This window comes from Pinus tabuliformis, chromosome 5_1 (genome assembly GCF_031772625.1).
Source record: "Pinus tabuliformis cultivar Carrire ecotype Pingquan chromosome 5_1, CPIR1, whole genome shotgun sequence".
Classification (NCBI taxonomy): Eukaryota; Viridiplantae; Streptophyta; class Pinopsida; order Pinales; family Pinaceae; genus Pinus; species Pinus tabuliformis.
In genome coordinates this window covers 619,706,808-619,727,123 of record NC_142305.1, presented here as the reverse complement: position 1 = coordinate 619,727,123, position 20,316 = coordinate 619,706,808, and the positions used below count along the sequence as shown (strand labels likewise).

At 39.9% G+C, this 20,316-nt stretch overlaps 1 protein-coding gene across 2 annotated transcripts in view; it reads left to right on the top strand.

Moving 5' to 3' along the window:
- The window catches only part of ATSUV3 (ATP-dependent RNA helicase), a 405,120-nt gene that overhangs the window by 133,308 nt on the left and 251,496 nt on the right, over positions 1 to 20,316 (top strand). The window lies entirely within an intron of this gene.

Sequence of the window (20,316 nt, the reverse complement as noted above, 5' to 3'; positions counted from 1 at the left end):
TGTTTTCTTTAGCCTATCGCCTTTCTTGGTATAAACCTGGATAATTGAGGAACCAGAGGAGGAACTATTTCTACCTTTTTCTGGTTCCTTGTTTGTATAGAGGAGGTTCTTTGAGATGAAGTCCCTGCTTCAGGGTTTTGTGTTTGTCTAACTTTCTTTTTACTGCCCTTTTTCCTACCCCTTTTTGGTTTTGCAGGCTGAGGTTGAAACCCTCCCCAAAACAAAAAATGCTCCCAAGTCCTCCCAACTTTTCTTAATTGACTTTCAATTAATAGTTTTATTAGACCCTTATGATATATAAAATGGGAGGATGCATTTGTTCTTGCTTTGACTCTAGCAGACATGTGCTTTAGGCTTTCCAACAAAAAATAAGGGGTATTGATTCTCAATTAACCTGCTATGTGAGCCAAAAATCGGAAGTGATAAAGATTGACCTGTTTGTAGCGTCTTTCGTAGGTAAAATATGATTGGGTGATTCGTAGGAGACAGTGCCATTCATCGTTTAGCGAGGACCTCTGCACCCTTGATCTCCAATTCATTTCTTTAAATTCATCTTTTAGAAAGAAGGGCACATCAACGCTAACTAAGACATGACTTCTGAACGCTCTCTCTCCATCTATAAGCAATCCTGTGACTTCAACAATCAACTCCTCTGTCACCTGAAAGGTAATTCCTCCAACAGACACCTGCTGACCATCGAAGCCTTCAAAAAACGCTCTAGCGACCTTGTCATGGTAACCTGCACACCGATTGAAAAATTCCTCCCATCCTGCTGCCCGAAACTGTTGTTGGATTTTAGGATACACTTTGAGTAGGTCGGGAGCGTTTGGGTTCAGTCTTAATTCAATTTTCCACTCCTTCCCGTGTTTGTCACAACCAAGCGAAAACACAGGAAAGGGATTGCGATTTGATCCTGAATCTCTGGGGAACACTTAACAAACCATCCACATTTAGCATAAGACAACAACATTTCAATCATGGGTAATACGAGTAATTTCTATATGGGGTAACTTATTCCAAAACATGTCAAGATGCTCATGATTCATCATTATAAGGAACTGACAATCGATTTGAAAAAATCTTATCATGCGATCATAATATTTTAAACCCACATACCTCTCGACGACGAATCCAACCATATATCACGTGATCTTACCATCCGACTCCCCAACACGTGTTTGATCCATGATTGCCCATTGGCTGATGTGGATTGTGTCAGCACAGTATAAGACAAAAATTTAAATTTCTCCATTTGGCTCTAATACTTTGGATGTCAGCGTAATTTTAAATTTTCAAAACTACAATAATGCTGACACTCTCGTTGTCACTGCTTTAACCCTGTTTATTACAAATTCGCGCTAACACTCTCGTTGTTAGTGTTTTAAAAAAATTATAGACTAAAAAATGTGATAACAATTGGCTCCATGGGGATGCTGTTGATCATGGATGGCAACAAGAAACCCATAGATCAGTGGCCTATTTATTACAATAAGTTTGCTTAAAGCAATACTTCTGATTGACTCTTATTCAATAAGAAAATTATTTTTCAAAACTTTTATTTACATATTTTTTTGGAATTGAAAAATAAAATAGCCAAGGTGGAACAACTTTATTCTTTGTGAAGCACTTATCAGAACCTTAGGGCCTTCTCCTCGGGCTTCAAGTCCTTCAAAATATTTATCCACAGTTGATAATTTTCAAATAATATGGATATATACAATGAGACAGTGGAATGTTGTTTTCTTAAGAAATATAATGTTTCAAAAACCGTCCATTTACTGGACCTCCAGGCAGAAACTCTCCCTTTAAATCTAGCAGAATAAAACTATTCTTGCCACGAAAAGTTGCAATTTGATATGGACCCTTCCTAATATGGTCGAACTTCACACGTTTACCTTTATCTTCAATACGTGCATCCCATTTTAAAACTGTGTCCTAGATTTTGAAATTATCTTCCTTAGTCTTTTTGTCAAATATCCTCTTGATCTTTTCTTGGAAACTTTGAACCTGTTCATATACTCCTTCTCTGTTTTCCTGCACTTCTATCAGCTGATTAATTCTTCTTTGAAAATGGTTTGGTTCCTCTCCTTGCTCCTGCAAGTACTTCATAATTGGTATTCCAAGTGAAACTGGGAAAGTTGCATCTACACCATCAACAACTGCAACTTGCGACCTGCACTTATTCTGCAACTGAAAAATGAAGCAAACTAAAAATGCATATGCTGAAAGAGATGCTTGCCCAGCAAGCTTATTGATCACACCTACCTACTTTAAGCACTGAGACAACTGCTGAATCAAGTGATCTCAAAACTCCAATGCAACCATATAAGCAATTGGCTACTTAACTGATTTCTGCTCACATTTTCTTTAAGCAGAAAGAAAAATTTATGGAATGGCAACTAAAACAGTAATTTGAATCCAATCCCTCTGTTGATGAACAAAACAAATTCTAGCATCACTGATGATTCCAACAGACTTGCCAAAGGGTCTTGGAAAACATGAAAAACTACCCCCCCTTGACGATCAACAAAAAGACAAACATTCCCTTCATTTTTAACTGTTGTTCCTTGTCCTATTCCATCCAACTCAAGATCATTTTCAGAACGAAAGGAAGCAAACTGTTCATCTGTATTATCATGCACATGAGGGAAACATTATGTACTTTCTTGTGAAACTTCAAATGCAACATCTACATTTTGTGAATGAAGACTATCTTTTTGGTTATCAAACAATTCTAAATTTGTCTCATTAACTTCTTGTAACCTTATTTGAGAACTGCCATTTTGACTTTCAAAAGAATGAAAGAAAACAACTTCCTGCACATGATCTTGTGAATAACTACTGTCATGAATTGGATTTTAAGGAACTGATTTTCATAAGTTCTTCATAAGACAAAAATTCAGTAGATGAATGATATGAAGGACAACTTGAATGATTGTCTTCATCCTAGTCTCCGTTACATGAAAAATGACAAACTTGCTGCATATCTTTATCAAGTTCAAGTGATGAAACATGACTGTATACAAAAGGAGCCTGATCGGTTTGATTTTCAGTCAAGATAGAAGCTATTGTTTGCTGAAAAGTTTTCAGAATATGACAACTAGCCTCTAATTTTTGTTTATGATGCTGAAAAGGGTTTTCATACAAAGCTTCAAGAATCTCTTCATCCATAAACTCCTCGTCACCATAAACACTTTCCAAATGTTGAACGAAATTCTCGAAATGATCACAACAATTTTGAACCAACAACAAAGATGAATAGGATTCTTTATACTTTTCAAAAAACACTGTATGAAAATCCTTTAAAGAGTATAAACTAGCAGTTGGTAATTTTTCATACCATGATCTTGCCTTTCCCTCCAAAGTAGCCATGGACATTTTCATTAAACAATCCTCTTGCAGCTCAACCTCTAGCTTTCGTATATGCATATGCAATTTAATTAAGTGAAGAGTAGCATCATCGTCGTCGTCATCTTTGAATCTTGGCAAATATGATTGCCAATCTATACGAGGAATACGATTTGGAAAGCTAGGAATATGAGCACGATTCATAGGAGCATACCTTGTAGATTGTGGATCCATCTCAAGATAGTGGAGTCGCCAAACAATTCTTCAAACAACTGAGTCTTCGGCCAGTGGAGCCGTCATGAGAGTTTTGAGCTCTATATTCAGTTGAGAATGGAGTTGCTAGGTGAATGATGCACAACCGCTTTGTGTTTGACCTCTGTTCACCATTATAAGTCAAATTTGATCATTTTCGATCTTCCGGGATATTTGCTTGAAGCTTTTGCCTCCCCGGCAACGACGCCAAAATGTTATCACTTAGAGAAAACCCTGGCTACAGGAAAAACTCTAAGGTAACCTCTAACCAATCTTTTGAATCGAAAGCTAACCCTTTCAATTCGAAGGGGGATCCATTCTATAACTCAGTCAAAACTAACTGGTTATGTACTTAGCACATTGACTAGATCTGATTGGATTTAAACAAATTTGATCTGGAAAGAACAGGAAGAACCATTGGGCATGGAGTCTGTTTGACAACAAGCTACTACTTACAGAGGCAAGGTAGCAACAACTTTCTTAGACAATTCCTCATTTAGCTATGAAAGAAGCAGATAGAAATACATACCCAAAACAGAGCAACTGGTGAATTCTGTGAAATATATTTAAGTCGAAAACATATAACACTTTGGCAATGGTAAATCTGAGCTGATAAACAAAATTCAGATTTAATAACTCAATTTCCAAAACGTAGAAGACATATGGATTAGATTATGAGACAAAAGAAAATACATGTGCTAGAAAATAGACAGGAAACCCATCACACAGAAATCTCTGTAAATCTGAACAAATAACACCAATCACAGTAATTTATATTAATTTCAAAATGTATACACACTATACCAAGGTTTTGCAAGAAGTTTCCAACCCTTTTTCATTCTTCAAAACTCGTCTTTATAGAAAATACTACAACTTAAAACATGTTTCTAGCATATTCTTAATTACAAAGTCTAAAAATAACAACGTACATATCAAATACATGCATATAAAACTTTTCCAATCCTATCTGTATCTAAATCGTAACAACATGCTACAAATCTGGTCGAAAAATAGGGTAAAATGGTGACTTATCTTCTTCCTCCTTCACTGGAATTTGTGCTTTGTCACCCTCCAAAAACATCTTTTGGTGAACAACTCCTCCTTCTGGGCTTCCTAATCTGATAGCGTTGATAGTCTTGTTGTTATCCTTTTGAAGCCGAAATATGACAGTTTCCCTGACGGGACAACTGTTAGCGCTTTTGTCTAAGCTGCTTGCCAAATATTCCCTGACAATGAAACTATCAGCGCCCATTTACCTTTACCAGTGTAAAATCACTGATAGGCGGGTTGTCGGTCTATAGATCAAAATTCCACCTTGACAGTGAGTGATCAAAACTGTGTGGTCAAAAAATCAACTAGCTAAGTGTGCTAGTTGCCTCTAGTAGAATATCCACATTTGTCCTCCTCTGTCTCTTACTCTTTTGACTCTCGACAGTAACCTCCTTCTTTGAGTCCTTTTCTTTCTTTGATATTTTTGAGCTTGTAGCCTTCTGAGGAGTCTTGTCTACATCTATGACCTCCTTCGCTAGCTTAGGATTCTGTTTCAATTTGATGTTTAGTATTAGTTTGTTCCATAACTTCGTGTGGGGTCTCTTTCCACCTTTAAACATTTCTGCCAAGGTGGGTTCCGTCTCTACTGGTGTTTGCTCATCTTCGGGCTCAATCATTTTCCCCGTAGCTTTCTCTGTTTGTAGGTAGGGTTTCAGTGGGAGGAGGGGTCTCCTTCGTTTTCTTTAGCATATCACCTTTCCTGGTATAAACCCTGGATAATTGAGGAACAAAAGGAGGAACTATTTCTACCTTTTTCTGACTCCTTGTTTGTATAGAGGAGGTTCTCTGAGATGAAGTCTCTGCTTAAGGGTTTTGTGTTTGTCTAAATTTCTTTTTACTGGCCTTCTTCCTACCCCTTTTTGGTTTTGCAGGTTGAGGTTGAAACCCTCCACAAAAGAAAAAATGCTCCCAAGTCCTCCCAACTTTTCTTAATTGGCTTTCAATTAATAGTTTTATTAGACCCTTATGATATATAAAATGGGAGGATGCATCTGTTCTTGCTCTAACTCTAGCAAACATGTGCTTTAGACTTTCCAATAGAAAATAAGGGGTATTGATTCTCAACTGGCCTGCTATGTGAGCCAAAAATCAGAAGTGATAAAGATTGACCCGATTGTAGCGTCCTTCGTAGGTAAAATATGACTGGGTGATTTGCAAGAGACAATGCCATTCACTCTTTAGCCAGGACCTCCGCATCCCTGATCTTCAATTCATTTCTTTAAATTCATCTTTCAGAAAGAAGGGTGCATCATCGCCAACTAAGACATGACTTCTGAATGCTCTCTCCCCATCTGTAGGCAATCCTGTGACTTCAACAATCAACTCCTTTGTCACCTAAAAGGTAATTCCTACAACAGACACTTGCTGACAATCAACGCCTTCAACAAACGCTTTGGCGACCTCGTCATGGTAACCTGCACACCGATTGAAAAATTCCTCCCTTCTTGCTGCCTGAAACCCCTGCTGGATTTTAGGTTATACTTCAAGTAGGTCAGGAGCCTTGGGTTCACTCCTATTCAATTTTCCGCTCCTTCCTATGTTTGTCACAATTGTTGTCACTCACTACAAAATTTGTTTTTAGTTGTCAAAAGGGTGCAAAAGAGCAGAAAAGTTGCAGCTATCTCCCAAACCACAGAAGCTCTTAAAGCTAAATCGGACCCTCTCCATTGGATAGTGCTCGAAATAAGCTTTCCAATGGTATATGGAACTCCTCAAATGGACCCCGGAATCAGAAGATATGCCCTGTTAAATATGGGGGTTTTGTCACCTTTTAAAGGAAGAAATAATCACTTATCGGAGGTTCGGGAACGATATTGGCATATCGACAGTCGAGGGTCGATGGCAATTGACGATCGACGATTGCACTTAGAACATCATGTCTTATTGGCGCGCCAGTGGGGTGACAACTCTAAAATATTGTGATATTGCGAGTTGCGATATGTTAGTGTTGAAGCACTAGGAAGGCCGAAAGCGATTTACAAAGGAAATCAACGAAAAACCAAGGGCAGATGGGCCTTTTCTCTCTCCTCTAGAGGGCCACATGGCAGAATACCATTGGTCCCGATAAATCCATAGTGGCGCTGACGTCAGCATGACATGGCAGTACGATGGACACGTGGCATGTAGATTCAACGTGTCGAGGGGTCATAAGGGGCCAAAACAGGGTGACACGTGCCATCACTCACAAGGTGACATGTGCCATAGGATGACGTCACATCGGAAATCGCAAATCAGCGTTTGCAGGTTGAGGCATGTTATTACATCAAGGTTAAAACGCCGATTGCGATCCACCGAGAAAGGGGCTCCGATAGGGGTTGGCCCACAGTCACATAAAAAGCTCAAAGAATCAATGGCTAAGCACAAAGGATGATCGACGATTGCAAGTTTTAGGAGGATGCACCAAGGACGTTGGTAGGAAATCGCCGATTTGTCGACCTCCGATATTTGGCCAAGCATCAGGTCATAGCCCCTCGATTATATGAGAAGAAAGGCAGAGAGTAAACCATAAGGGGGCCAAAGGAGATCAGGACTCGTTGTTTTGTAACGCTTTTAAGAGTAAAGGTCCTGATGCGGTGATGTTCCGATAGTATGGTACAGGGCTTTGAAGGTGTATGGGTCAACAGCTGAGGTATTGAAGGAAGGCATGGAGCAGTTGGAGATCGATATGGGCTAATCCTATGGAAGCCTCTGCAACAAGAAACCCAGGACAACAATGGCCTCAGAAATGAATTCGACTACTTCACTGCATGTCTTCGGAGAGTAAATGAAGGTATGGGGACTCAGGAAGACTTAATGCCTCAACGTGGAGCTCCACTCAGTCATAAATGTAAAGGACTGCCCAAAAAGACTCTACTACTGCTCTGTGACAAGCAAACACAGCCGATCGCTACCAACTCCTAAGAGTGGTGAAGCCAGGCAGTTAAGGCGAAAGTGATAGGAACCAACTGAGCAACGAGAGGGACACATTGTGGCAGAGACGTGGCCTGATCAGGGGCCTTCACAGGAATTGCAGGACGACATTTTCCTCCATCATCATTTAGTTTCCTTTTTCTATTTTTCTGTAATTTCTTTTATTTTGTAGATTCTATATTTCGAAGAACGGAATCAAATCCGAGGAAATCAGTTTGGGCAGCAGAGCTATCACAGGCCTAGACAGCTAGTCAATCTGACAGCTAGCCTTGGGCTGAGATATTTTGTAAAGGTTGATTCAAAGCCCCCTTTTTCTATATAAATAAAGGGGGAGAAACACTTAATACTGGTTCCGGAATTCACACCCAAGTGGTCCAAATTCTTTGGTTCCATTTTGGTTCTAAATGCTTGTTCATGAGGAACTTGAGCTGTAGATTGCTGAATGTAAATGGATTGGTGAATGGGACTCATTTTGAAGATTAATGAAACTCTTTGGTGATTCCAATCGTGGCAATGCTCAGTATGTTTTCCTCGCTGTAAATCTCATTTCATATGTGTTTTTCCTTCTCCGAAATAGTGTAATGAAGCTGTTGGTTTCTCCCTTGTTCATGATTGTATATTTGTTACTAAGTAGTAATAGTACCTGTGTTAGCTACAGATTTACTTATGTACCTGTAATGTGCACAGATTTACTTATGCTTTTGGTGACAAATGTGCCCATGAGGTATATGCCATGAAACCTTCATTTGTGCTCCACTGTTTCTTCCATTCCACATCTTCAATCTTCCATACCTCTGCCAGGACATTGTTGCTTAGGATTCTGTTACAGCCCTATGCATTGAATCCCCTTCTTTCTCTCCTCCTCTTCACCTTTACTACTGCAATATTAAGCTGCCTGTTGTTGTGTGCTAGCCACTAGAACCAAACATTTCTCTTTAAGGTTGGCCCGATTTACCCCCTGAACATTTGGATCCATGTATGGGCTTGAGTCTACCTTGATGAAGGGCTATTGAACCAAGCCCCCTTTATTCCATTTTTCCAACTACGTGACAACTGGAGTGCAGTAGAAAGCCTCACTGATATTATTCCATGCACTCCTCTATCTAAGATGTCCTAGGCACTGGTCTACAATCAACCCAGAGGCTGTCTCTAGGTAGCTTTCTATATCTCCTGAAGCACTTCTGCTACATGTGCTATAAAAAGCGAAATCATTTTTCTAGCGCCATTACTGAGGAACAGATTATAATATTTTTCCCTGGGTACGACAAATCTTTACATTCCCTTTGTTAGGTGAGCAAGGGAAGTGTGGGTTGAAGATCTCTCACCTTGGCGACTCCACTGTCTGAATTTCATTATAAATACCCTGGCGACTCCACTGTTTGAATATTAATTGTAAACACTTTGGCGACTACATTGTCAAGACATGGAAGAGACGATAAAAGTGATGGATGACTCAATAAAGAACTCCTTATATAGATTGATAAAACTGGAGTTAGAAAGTATAAACCTTCGACGACAGTATTCCTCTTTCTCTGATGAAGAACAAGAAGTCAGGACGCATGAAGAAGAGGAGGATGATCTTTATGCAACGCTAAATGATGATGAGATGGATGATTGCTGCAAGCAGTTCTTTGATTTCATGATGGCTCAGCTACACAAGAGAAATGTTCTTTGGTCATCTAGAATGAGATCAAGGGGACATGGCCAAAACAAAGGAACTTCCTCCGAAGAGCCTCCCAGGCTAGTTGACAAGGGGAAGGGATCTTTAGATCCAAATTGCTTTAAACCCGAGGTCCTCAAAGAAGAGAAGTCACCCTCCCCCTCTTGGCCCATCTGTGAAAAAGGAAAAGAGCCAAGTAGTGTTTGTGGCTACCCTAACCATGAGGATATTGGTTAGCACACTTTTCAAGAAAACGAGGCAGCTACAATTTTCTCTCGTCAGTTCTACGCCCTAGTAACTGACTACATGACAACATTCCTTGGTCAGCAACAGATGTCGTCCCTGGGGTTCATGGAGGAGATCAAAAGAAATGAGCCTCAAATATCTGTTTGGGGGCAGTGGTGTATGCCTATTTTAGTTGTTGACTCCCAACATCACGATGGCATAAGGTCCAATACTCTAATGCTAGGTTGGTGTCGTTGGAGGGTTGAACTCACTTAGGTGAATTGATGTCCTATACGTAAGTAGGAATTGTATGTAAATAAGCTCACTAGCTGAGCATTGATTTTCCAGTTGGTATAATTTATTTTTTTGCATTTCAGTTTGATGAGGAAAGGACTCCCTACAAACAAAGTTTCATGGAGATTTTCTGGTTATGTAAGTCCATTATATTTTTAACTCCATGCCCAATGGTGAAGGCTATTGGTCTGCAGGTTCTCAACACCTTGCCAGCAAGGCACTGTCCCTAGTTGGAGCCAATGTTGTCGCTTACTACAAAAATTGTTTTCAGCTGTCAAAAGGGTGCAAAAGAGCAGAAAATTTGCAGCCATCTCCCAAACCACAAAAGCTCTCAAAGCTAAATCGGACCCTCTCCATTGAATAGTGCTCAGAATAAGCTTTCCAACGGTATATGGAACTCCTCAAATGGACCTCGAAATCAGAAGATATGGCCTGTTAAAGATGGGGGTTTTGTCACCTTTGAAAGGAGAAAAGAATCACATATAGGAGGTCCGAGAGCGATATCGACATATTGGCAGTCGGGGGTGCATCACAATCGGCGATCGACGATTGCACTCAGAACATCATGGCTTATCAACGCGCCAGTGGGGTGACAACTCTAAAATATTGTGATATCACGAGTTGCGATATGTTAGTGACTAAGCACTGGGAAGGCCGAAAGCGATTTACAAAGGAATCAACGAAAAACCAAGGGCAGATGGGCCTTTTCTCTCTCCTCTAGAGGGCCACGTGGCAGAATACCATTGGTCTCGATATATTCACCGTGGCGTTGATGTCAGCATGACATGGCAGTACAGTGGACACGTGGCATGCAAATTCAATATGTTGAGGGGTCATAAGGGGTCCAAAACAGGGTGACAAGTGTCACCACTCACAAGGTGACGTGTGGCATAGGATGACATCACATCGGAGATCACAAATCGGAGTTCGCAGGTTGAGGCAGGCTATTACATCAAGGTTAAAACCCCGATTGCGATCTGTCGAGAAAGGGGCTTCGATAGGGGTTGGTCTACAGTCACATAAAAGCTAAAAGAACCAAGGGCTAAGCACAATGGATGATCGGCGATCGCAAGTTTCAGGAGGATGCACTAAGGACGTTGGTGGGAAATTGCCGATTTGCCGACCTTCGATATTTGGCCAAGCGCTAGGTCACAACCCCTGGTCATATGAGAAGAAAGGCAGAGAGGGGGTAAACCATAAGGGGGCCAAAGGAGATTAGGACTCGCTTTTCTGTAACGCTTTTAAGAGTAAAGGTCTCGATGCGGTGATGTTCTTTGAAGGCGTATGGGTCGGCAGCGGAGGTATTGAAGGATGGCATGGAGCAACTGGAGATTGATATGGGCTAATCTTGTGGAAGCCTCTGAAACAAGAAACCCAAGACAACAATGGCCTCATAAATGAATTCGACTGCTTTGCTGCACATCTTTGAAGAGTAAATGAAGGTATGGGGACTTAGGAAGACTTAATGCCTCACCGTGGAGCTCTAGTCAGTCATAAATGTAAAGGACTGCCCAGACAAACTCTGCTACTGCTCTGTGATAAGCAAACATAGACGATCGCTACCAACTCTTGAGAGTGGTGAAGCTAGGCAGTTGAGGTGAAAGCGATATGAACCAACTGAGCAACTAGAGGGACACATTGTGGCAGAGACGTGGCCTGATCAGGGGCCTTCACAGGAACCGCAGGACAATATTTTCCTCCATCATCATTCAATTTCCTTTTTCTATTTTTCTGTAATTTCTTTTATTCTGTCGATTCTATATTTCCAAGAACGGAATCAAATCCAAGGAAATTAGTTTGGGCAACAGAGCTATCACAGGCCTAGACAGCTAGTCAATCTGACAGCTGGCCCTGGGCTGAGATATTTTGTAAATGTTGATTCAAAGCCCCCCCTTTTTTGTATAAATAATGGGGGAGAAACACTTAATACTGGTTCTAGAAGTCTGCACCCGAGTGGTCCAAATTCTTTGGTTCCTTTTTGGTTCTAAATGCTTGTTCATGAGGAACATGAGCTGTAGATTGCTGAATGTAAATGGACTGGTGAATGGGACTCATTTTGAAGATTAATGAAACTCTTTGGTGATTCCAATCATGGCAATGCAGAATATGTTTCCCCCATTGCAAATCTCATTTCATATGTGTTTTTTCTTCTCTGAAATAATGTAATGAAGCTGTCGTTTTCTCCCTTGTTCATGATTGTATATTTGTTACTAAGTAGTAATAGTACCTGTGTTAGCTATAGATTTACTTATGTACCTGTAACGTGCACAAATTTACTTATGCTTTTGGTGACAAAGGTGCCCATGAGGTATATGCCATGAAACCTTCATTTGCGCTCCATTGTTTCTACCATTCCACCTCTTCAATCTTCCATACCTCTGTCGGGACATTGTTGCTTAGGATTCTGTTACAACCCTATGCATCTTACAACCCTATGCATCAAATCCCTTCCTTTCTCTCCTTCTCTTCACCTTTACTACAACTGCAATATTAAGCTACTTGTTGTTGTGTGTCGGCCACCTGAACCAGACATTTCTCTTTGAGGTTGGCCTGATTTACCCCCCGAACATTTGGATCCATGTATGGGCTTGAGTCTACCTTGATGAAGGGCTATTGAACCAAGCCCCATTTATTCCCTTTTTCCAACTACGTGACAATTGGAGTGCAGTAGAAAGCCTCACTGATATTCTTCCATGCACTCCTCTATCTAAGATGTCCTAGGCACTGGTCTACAATCAACCCAGAGGCCATCTCTAGGTAGCTTTCTATATCTCTTGAAGCACTTGTGCTACATGTGTTAGAAAAAGCGATAACAACAGCCATGGGAAAGCATAGGAAAGGGATCACGATTTGATCCTAAATCTTCGGACAACAGTTAACAAACCATCTGCATTTAACATAAGACGACATTTCAATCATGGGTAATAAGGGTAATTTCTATATGGGGTAACTTATTCCAAAACGTGTCAATATGCTCGTCATTATAACGAACTGACAACCGATTTGAAAAAAATCTTATCATGTGATCATAATGTTTTAAACCCACATACCTTTCGGTGGTGGAATCCAACCATATTTTACGCGATCTTACCATCCAACTCCCCAACGTGTGTTTGATCCATGATTGCTCCTTAGTTGACGGGGATTATGTTAGCGCAGTATAAGACAAAAATTTAAATTTCTCCATTTGGCGCTGATACCCTGGATGTCAGCGTAATTTTAAATTTTCAAAACTGCAATAATGATGACACCCCTTTTGTTAGCGCTTTAACCCTGTTTATTACAAATTCGCTTTGACACTCCCGTTGTCAGCGCTTTAAAAAATTACAGACTAAAAAATGTGATTACAGAAGGCAGAGCGAGTTCACTCACACTTGGCTGGCCACTCACTTTTTGATCCCCTACACATGTCTCCCCCTCCAACTCGCATTTCACACTTGGATCTATGTTGCCCCCTCAAGGAGATACACAGATCTCTCTTGGGCTCTATGCAGGCACACTTGTCAGCTCGTTTTCCCACTTGGGATTGTCCTTTTGCCACTTGGGGAGCTCGTCCCTCTTCATTGGGAGCTTGAGGAATTGTTGCTACTTTGTAATTGTCCTATTTTTGGTTAATAAAAGAAGGCTTTGTAGGCTTATGGTGTTGTGACTTGTATGGTTTGCTTGGAGCTTTCATGAGGTAACCTTGTTGTTGTTTCAATTGTATTGCTTTGAGTTTGCTTGTTTTTTTGTTAGTTTGTATTATTGAAATGGAAATTTACATGTGTTTCTTGGTTGAATATCATGTTTACTCATTTTCATTATGCAAGCTACACCTATGATTACTAATCTCTTGGCAAGATTTTAAGTCCCACAAGTATCTCAAGGTTTGAAGATTGGGGATCTCCTCAATTGGAGTATCAATCTTCAAGCACATAAGAAGCTTTATTCCCACGTGCATCAAGTGTCCCCAAGTCCTTCAAAGACCCCAAATTTATCTCTTCTTTTCTCATATAAAATTCTACAAAATATTCTCTCATATCCTTTGGTTCGATTCATGAGCTAATATTGTTTAAATATAGCATTTGAAAGCCTTAACTTGCTCCTATCCAAACAATAGTAAAATCAGCCAAGGAAAGCTGATTTAACTTAGCTTTCGTTAGTTGTTGTAGAGTAAAAACTCGTCATTTTATTTTAGCGTTTCACTTGGTATTTTTTTAGTTTTGTGCACTAGCATTTGTGAGTGTTCCAAAGCACTTTTTACATGCTTTTGCTTGCTGTTTTTTAGCAGGTCATTGAGTTTACAAGGGGAGGTTATGTCGAAATTTCGCTAGATTGAGCCATTTCAAGCTCCCAGAAGGAACCTTTGTAAAATAAGTAGTTTTACCATCATTATAACTTCAAAACCATATTTTATCCCTTTATTCACAAGGGGTGCCATCACTACTAAGCCTTGTAACATTGAGGGAGCTAAGAGAGTCTCATAGACATCCTAATACCCCTTACCTAGCAGGGGCCTCTTATGTTTTTGTGTCTCATTTGCATGGTGTCTTTAGTGCTACAATTAACACAACACCACGAAACATTAGACTAGATTTCAATTTCATAGATTAGATTTCATTTTGTGCTTTAGAATATTTTTCATTTTGCAAAGAGTAATAAAGCCCATCAGAATCTATCATGCTCTCCATCATTGCAGGCCTACACTGATCCTTGCGCCTGACTAGAAAGGGCTTGTTGGTGGCTTAGTTTAATTAGGGAAAACCAATTCTATCACTTATTGTGAAATTGGGGAAAGGTAAAGGTTGACTTGTGAAATTAGGCTAGGAGCTAGATTCTCCTAGTGTTAGATCTCCTTGCCACTGGTTGATTTGTGAAATCAAGGGAGTACTCATCGAAGCGCATCTTCCTCCCTTTGGATCTCCTTGCAACCCTTCGAAATCGATTTAAAGGATAAAGGTAGAAGGGGAAACACACATTTAGATTAGATTTATTTTCTTGCAATCACACAGGTCATATACCATCATCTCTGTTGTGCATTCCTTCACTAATTAATCTAAATCTAAGTGAAATCTAAGTTAATAGAATTTACGATGAACACATTCCACAACATTTCCTACAACATTCAACATTGAGTTATTATTTCATTTTCCATATCTATTTTCAAGCAATATTTACTCTTGGCATTTCATTTCCGAAGCATAAGCATTTACTTTCGAGCAATAATCTTTTACTTTGGGCATTTCATTTACAAGCATCGTCAATCTATTCTTGGCACTGGTCTTGTTGCCACACAATCTAGCAAGGGTCCTAAGAGTGGTACCTAAGGGACAACTACAAGATCAAGCGACAACAATGGGACAAAGGCTCACTATCATCTTAGTCAGTGTGCCCTGCTCTTTACGGACTTTCACCGATGAGAGGAGCCCTTATATGAGGGAAATCACTTGAATGATAGGATCAATGGCAAGGTATGATGTGATTTCCAAGGCCCATTCAAGGAGAGGCTCAAATAAGGGCTTAATGCTTCAAGAAGAAGCTAATGGCTCTCCAAGAAAGGCCTATGAGGAAACCTAGACCTAGGGCTAATGATACTCAATGATGATAAGAATACCCAAGGTCAGGGCTCCTAAGATGGTTAGGATCTTTCAAGAAGCTTTGAATGATGCTTATATGCCTTTAAATAGACTTTCGCTATCCTTGAGAAACCGAGAGTGGGGACACACGAGACCTAGGGTTTATGTATAATCATGGGAGAAGACTCTCCAAAGTGCTCTCTAGGTCAAGGTGGGATGAGAGAAAGGGTTCAAGTGATTTATTCCACCAAATACTATATGCAAAACCATCAAGAAAGCCAACAGACCTAAACATTCAAGATGAGCTTACAAAGTTAGAGCTAGGGCTTCCTTTTTTCTCACAAACGAACCATGGGAATCTCGTGAAACCTTGAGGAATCCTAGGGGAGACACTAGTGCAGTACTTTATCCACATAGAATTGAAAAATTCCTCCCCTATAAGAATTCACAGCAAGCCCTAGCAAAAGCGTCCAGGTTGGAGGCCAAAAGTTTTGGGAGGAGAAAAAGAGAAGGGAAAATGGGGTGATCACCAAATTTTTCTGGATCAATGCCTTGCCCTTGGGCTATGGAGTCTGTGATTTGAAATTTGGCCAAAATTGTCTTCAAGGAGGCTAAAAAGTGATGCTCTTGCAAACACTCTTTAACATTTACCCACCTAAATTCAATGGACTTTCATGGAAGAAAAACTAGTTTTACTCCACTAGGAACATTCGTCTATTTGTTATCAATGAGTAACAGGCACAAATTTGCAATCTAACAATCCTTTATAATGGTATTCAGTAATTACTAAATTAGGGCACAAAGAAAGAGCTAGTTACAAAATTTCCACACATTATAGTTTTTTTATGCAAAAATATTCCACAAGATTACTTACAAGACAACAAGAAATATATCCAAATTCAAGATTAAGAAGATGGCTCCAAGAGAGAACAAAATTTCAGCTCCAAAGATATTGAAATGCATCAAGAGATCTCCACTAGACAACCAAGAGAAAAGTGCGGAATTCTTAAGAAGAGATATCCAAGTTCAAATGAGCCTCTACTTTATTTATATTAGCCTATACAAATTCGAATGAGCCTAACGATCCCTTAAATTTGTTTTAATGTGCAAAATAAGACTAACTTTGGTGAAAAGCCCACCATATAGCTTAAATAAGCCCCCCTAATGAAGCCGAAATGATAAAATAATGGTGCAAAGGGGGCTGTTGTAGGGCCTAGTCGAGTCCTCAAGTGCCACGATGAAGAAGAGGGCACTGAAAATAATGGTCAAAGGGGGTGGCTCCTTGATCTCAAAGCAAAACATCATGTGGTGCTCCCAAATGGCTCTGGGCATAAGCAATGGTCTCATGGGTCTCAAAGTGGCTCATAATCAAGTTGATGCTCCATCAATGTCGACTAGAAGATGACACATGCCCTCCCATGTCTCGTTGGGATAGACCAAACCTCCTCTGGGCCCTAGATCAATTGCCAAGTGTCGGGTGCAATGTGTGGCCGACTGGGCAACGTGGTCCAAGTGCATCATCATCGCTGTATAATTGTGGCACAGACAAGCAATGTGGTGGTGTCGAAGAAGCCCATTGTGTGGCAATCAATGCTCGACATGGCTGGAGGCCCATGGCTCTCAATGCTCATCCTACAAGTCCCATTATGACCCTCAGAGAGCTTGGATCCCATAGATGGAGGCCGAGTCCAAGATGAAGACCCATGTGCAATCCTGTATAAGATCCAATGCGTCTCCTCACCTTTCAATACAATAATCCATTAGTGCAATTGAGTAAATAAGCTTGCTAATCAAGGGCAAAAGTGGACACTTCATAGTGGCATGCCCTTCCAAATGGGCTTTGAACATGTACTAATGTTACCTTCCTTGACAAGAGAGGTTAATGAAGGACCCTATTAGGTGGTTTCAACCTCTAAGGGAGTGACAGGTCCATGGTACATCCATCAAATGGAAGGTGTCATATGAAATAGTGATGGAACATGGTGGGGGCAAGAGGGGAGGCTCCAAGCCACATGCCATGGTACAAGGGTAGCTATGATGAGGAAGACCCACACCTTGGGTGTATGAATGTAGGAGGGAGCAATCGTGGTACATGAGTTACCCCGACCTTTGTTTTTCCACCCTTCTTCATATGCCTTTTTCCTTTTATTGATTTTTCTTCATTTTATTGCTCAGGGCTCAAGGGGATGAGAGCATGATGTGTAAGATGTAGCAGTGAATACCCCTTTAAGGTGGGGCAGTTCATTGCCCACCTGGGGTTGGGACAATCATGGGTTCCTTAATGATACAGGAGGCACTCAAGGGGCCCCATTAACTAGGGTGATGACAATAATGATGTAGGAGACACTTAAGGGGCCCTAGGAACTAGGGTAATGGCCATAATGATAAGGGGTAGAACTCATGTTTGGATTTTGCCCAAGCGCTAAATTTTATTGTCCCGACCATCTTTTGCATTTTGTGGTACATTTCCTGTTGTACTTGGCCATGTTATGCTTTTATCTTTCTTTTTTAGCTGCATGAACCTTTGGGACATCTTTCCAAGCCCTACCTAAGGTGTGGATAAGGGGAAGGGGATGCTAACACAAGGGGTAGAACTCATGTTTGGCTTTTGCCCACGCGCTAAATTTTATTGTCCTGACCATCTTTTGCATTTTGCGGTACATTTCCTGTTGTATGTGTCCATGTTATGCTTTTATCTTTCTTTTTTAGTTGCATCAACCTCTGGGACATCGTTCTAGGCCCGACCTAAGCTTTGGAAAGGGGAAGGGGATGTTAACACCTTGTGGACCCAGATGGGACAATGTGAAAAGGGCTTGTAATGAGCGGAAGGGAGTGAGATATATGGTATCGAGAAGTGGGACCTGTTGACCTTGCCGTCTACACCTACCTACAGTTAGTGAGAAAAGCCTTTAACTCCACAAGGTGTGGTTGGTGGCAAGGAACTCAGAGAAGGGGCTGCCACCTATTCCCAACTCTCTCCGTTTAAGCTATCTCCAAGGTTAGCTATGGGGGGTGGTCCCTAAAGGAAAACTAAGTTAAAGATGTGAGTTTTCTAGGAGAGTTGTTAGAGTCAAATAGATTACTTCTTAAGATTTACAAGCAAAAAGTGATATGAGCAATAACCATCAATACATAAAATAAGCATAAAGCATATGAAAACTAGCTAGCCTCCAAAGTATTGCTCTTTAAAATGAAATTGTATTTTCTTAAATGAAGTGAAATGCTTTCAAATGGAAAGCAAAAGTAATCCTGAAAAGTGAAACAATAAACTGTTAGCACAAGGTACTATAAATGCAAGATACAAGAATGCTTTTAAGATAAACAAATTTATGAATCAAATCATGTGAAGGTATCTTGCCCAAAAGGAAACAATTAGTAATCTACCTATGAGAATGTAAATGAGATGATAGAAAAAACTCAAATGTTAGACCAAGATGACATGCAATTAAGTTTGCAACCCAAAATAATAGTACTTGAAAGTGAAATCAACCATTCATGACAATATGCAATTAAGTTACAAAGGTAAGCCAATTTCCAAGTACAAGAAAATTATTTTTTTTGCAAAATTAAGAGATTACAATGCTTGCATCCAAAGTGCCTCCTGAAATAAGATTTGCATGTGAAACTTTAAAGTTTAAACCATCAAAATATCAAGAAATTTGAGAACTTTGCAAGTAAAGTAAATGTGATGAAAGAATGTTCATGGTTTATTTTATTAGTTAGCTCTAAAACAAGATTGCAATTGAACTCTAATTCTCTGACCTCACACTTTGCCCAAAGATTTGGATCTCATAGTGAGGAGCTAATAGAGGTAGAGGGTCTCTAAAATGTTTATTCAACCAACTTAAGTTGGAGGTAAATTTTAGTGAAGCTTGGGGAATGTAAGTAAATTAACCAAACAATGAAAATTAATTTCAACTTGAAATGTACTTGCTTGACATGAAATAGAATGTTACTTTATGGAGAAAATTTGCCCAAATATTTGATGCATGTAAGATGTGTTTAATGATGAAGCATAAGTAAACTTGGAACTATGTTCGAGCCAAATAAGATCAAGTAAAAAGTTCCTGTATGCAAAAATTCTGAACTTGCTATGGACTTGAAACATGTAGTAGATCAAACTAAAAAAGATGTGGAATGAGTGTAATTCATGATTGTGTTAATTCCATAATTAAATGAGATGCATGCAAATGAAATAGACCAAAGATCAAGCCACCAAACCTCTCCAAAAGGTGGAGAGATAGGGATACCAATGGGTAAAACCCACACTCCCAAAATCAGAAATTTATTAGCTGGTACAAGAAGGAAAAGACAATGAAGTCTTCTCTAAAATCCAAGGAAAATCTTAACAATTTGACTTCAAACCATAGACCTTTCCAAGTTGAAAATTTTTACAATTTGAGGCCCAAATAGGCTCAACAAAATTCAAATTTTGAAGAAGGAAAAGAGAGGATAAGCCTCCTCTATGGCCACGACCAAGAGAGAGAAAGAGATGGCCAAAAGAACTCAATCTCCCTCAAGAACATGGCCTTGTCCAAGAAGAACTCGTCCTAAAGGTGGAAGTAGTCACTAAATTCGAGCCCCAATGTCTTGCATGCAACTTTGTAAGCAATTTTTTGATGAGGAATCCCGCAAGTAGCTGCAAGAGAACATGTTAGAAATGGCTACAACAACACAACAAATATTAGATTCGGAAAACTACAATATAAGTTACAAAATAATCTACAAGAGGTTAGGCCAAATAGTATGAACAAACTCTCCTCTTTGACTAGCCATGACTTGGCTCTTTGGAACAGCCATATATTGATAAATGAAGTTCAATATGTGAATAATAAAATCTTTAATGTGATTTTGATGCAATAAATAAGAGCCTAAAACTTAAAAGAACGCCTATAAGACAAATCGAAATAGATGAGACTTTAGAATTTAAGCATGCAGGTTCTCCTTGAATATTTTTAAGAGTGAGTTGGTTCTTCCGAGAACTTCCCTTCAAGTTTGAAAGCTTGACCAAAGACGGATTCT